The sequence below is a fragment of the Salvelinus sp. IW2-2015 genome, linkage group LG15, assembly GCF_002910315.2.
Source record: "Salvelinus sp. IW2-2015 linkage group LG15, ASM291031v2, whole genome shotgun sequence".
Taxonomy (NCBI): domain Eukaryota; kingdom Metazoa; phylum Chordata; class Actinopteri; order Salmoniformes; family Salmonidae; genus Salvelinus; species Salvelinus sp. IW2-2015.
Window position 1 is genome coordinate 58,034,333 of NC_036855.1, and position 3,346 is coordinate 58,037,678.

A 3,346-nucleotide genomic window follows, 5' to 3' on the forward strand; every position below is an offset into this window, starting at 1 on the left:
GTTCCTGCCTCCTTCCTCCTCCCCTCCCAGTTCCCTCTCTTCTCCTCCCTCTTTGTTCCTGCTTCAACACATCCAGCATCAGGGCGCTCTGTGGGATGGGACATCTCTGCACGCGTGCCTGTCCAATGAAAAGGCAGATCCCCTTCCTTCCTTCGTGCTTCCATTCCCTCTCCTTCCTTCCTTCCTTCCTTCCTTCTCTTCCTTCCTTCCTTCCTTCTCCTTCCTTCCTTCTCCTCTCCTTCCTTCCTCATCTGCTACTCTCTTCGACTTTCCTTCCTTCCTCACATCCCTTCCTTCCTTTCCTTCCTTCTTCCTTCCTTCCTCCTTCCTTCCTTCCTTCCTTCCTTCCTTCCTTCCTTCCTCCTTCTTCCTTCCTCCCTCCCTCCTCCCTCCCTCCCTCCCTCCCTCCTCCCTCCCTCCCTCCCTCCCTTCTTCCCTTCCTTCCTTCCTTCCTTCTTTTTCTTCAGGGCTGATGTGTGGTACTATATGTGGTGTGAGGAGAGGGAGAGGAGAGGAGAGGGAGAGGGAGAGGAGAGGGAGAGGGAGAGGAGAGGAGAGGGAGAGGGAGAGGGAGAGGGAGAAGGGAGAAATATATGGAGAGGAGGAGGGATAGAGAAAGAGATAAGGCATGTGTCAGAGATATTGATTCCATATCTGTGCATTGAGACATTCACTCACTGCCACTGAAAAGGTCACCATATTTATTCCGGCAAATACATAGAAATGTTATAGGGGCAGCCATTTACTCCTTCATAGCAATTCCCCCTGCACGGTCTGCAATTACACCAGTCCTCCTTTCTGGGGAGAAGCAGTCACATCCATTAATGCGTCAGGCCACGTCTCCTGTGGCCTCCCAAAGTTAATGCATACATCCTCCATCACACACGACACAATGTGTGAGCTAGACTGAAATCCTGTTATGACTCCACCATGACCAAAGGGAAGACATGTTCAGTCCAGCAGACCATCCGAAGGGATGGGAAGGGTAGCAGTCAAAATGACTGTAAATCCTCTAATGCTTAGTATGGCCGTCCAGAATTTTCAAAACACCCGCCTTACAATTAGAAAAATACACAAAAATACACAACAAAGACAAACAGAGGACCCACTCTAAAACCAGAGGAGCTGACAAGAGTTATTGATTATTTGCGATGTGTGAGGAGGTACGTTTCCCCCATTCACAGTCACCTGGGAATATTTAGACTAATATAGTGTACACACTAGCGATGGGGGAAAAAATCTATGTAGTTACATATCTGGACCTTATTTTTGACGATATATCGTATCGTTTTGACAATACATATAGAATCGTGASAATCGCAATACATACCGTATCGGCACCTAAGTATCATGATAATATGGTATTGTGAGGTCCCTGGCTATTCCCAGCCCTAGTACACACAGTTACTGCCACGTGAAGACGTACATGTTTTACCAAAGTAAATAACGACACACACTTTTTACTGGTCATCCATGGCTTAACCGGATACATTATGGATATCCCCTTGGTACTGAAAAGTAAGGGATTAGTTTAGGATTACGGTAACAATATGTTCCGATTTAGAATTTAGAATTAGGATTAAGGAGTGGAGTGTAAAGAAGGTGTTGAATTAGATAGAGAGGTTTTGGTGCTGGTTTTCTCTCCAGGATTTACATTTAAGCAAGTGAACTGGATGATGAAACTAGTATTGAAACAGGCTTCAGAATATAATTCACAGCCCAAATAAGCGAGATGCAGAGAGAGTTTGATTTAGATTCCTAGTCTTTCTTAAAGCCTGACTATCTTGGATTGGCGGTGGTTCGAAATCCGTCAGCATTTCCCATCGACAGAACAACCAGTATCCTGTTCAATAGTCCCAGACTTCACCTGCAGCCTTAACGTGGTAAACACTGCACATGGCATGTTGTGCAGTACCAAGGACACAATCTGCATACGGTAATGAGTGTATTATAAACCAACGACATGAATGGGGTTCATCATGGTAGAATGTGAGGCATTGTAGGATGCAGCTTCGATGTACTGTAAGGCTACTGTAGGGTTAACCTTGTGTTTCCTTTTTCTGCTATGCCTTATTTAACCTGATGTGTCATGAGCGTGAATGTGCTTTTGATGAAGGCCGTCAATTTCTTAATTATAATATGTGAGACAAATGTGAAGATAATTGTGTCGCCAAAACAACCACGCGCCCATGCACACACATCCATGCACACACATCCATGCACACACATCCACACGCAGAGTAAGAGACACTTCACACCTGTCATTTTAATTACTAGAGCTAGTTTATTAACATTGCTGTTGTCGTCTTTTGCCTTTAATCAGCGTGGCACAATGACTTCTAAAACAATACAAACCACTAAAAAATATCTAGTCTGTCTTTATACACATATACACATACATACAGTATTATACATATGTATACACATGTGAATCACGACCAACCATCACGACCAACTACAGATACTGTATCATAGAGAACACACATTTGTGGACACATAAAAGTGATCCCTGATGGGAAAAATGATCTAAAATCTCTTAAAATCATTTCATATTGACCTGAATTTGATTGTGGGACACTTGGGCAGGCAGAGGCACTGACCTCAGCAGACATATAGACAGACAGATAGACAGACAGACATATATACAGACAGACATACAGACATATAGACAGACATACATACAGACAGACAGACAGATAGACAGACAGACATATAGACAGACATACATACAGACAGACATAGAGACAGACAGACATACAGACATATAGACAGACAGACATATAGACAGACATATAGACATATACACAAACAGACATATAGACAGACAGACAGACAGACAGACATATAGACAGACAGACGTATAGACCGACAGACAGACAGATGTGACTGAACAGCTCCCCACAGACAATATGCAGCTGATTATACTATACTGTACAGGTTTGTGCTCTCTTAGTTCCTTCTCCATAGCCTGGCTATTCTCATCACACCAGCTCTGTCCCTATATCAAACCCAACACAAGCACTAAAAACCAAGGCGCCTTTCCCCCCATTAAAAGTACAGTGAGGCTATAGAAACTGGCTGGGCACTGTATTTGGCATTTGGTTTAGGTTAGCACCCTGGCAGCGATACCATAACCCAATGGCATGGTAGTAGCAGTAGCAACAATGACTTTGACAGTCACACGCATAATAACTGTATGAGAAAGCCTTTTCCTCTTGCCCTGTGCGATGTACCTGGTGGCTTCTACAGGAAGTGACAAGACTCTGGAGAGAATGCCACAGGTTTTGTGAGGAAGCGAGGAGGGATACAGTCAGTATTGTCAACCAAACTGGGTAAGAGGAGATCA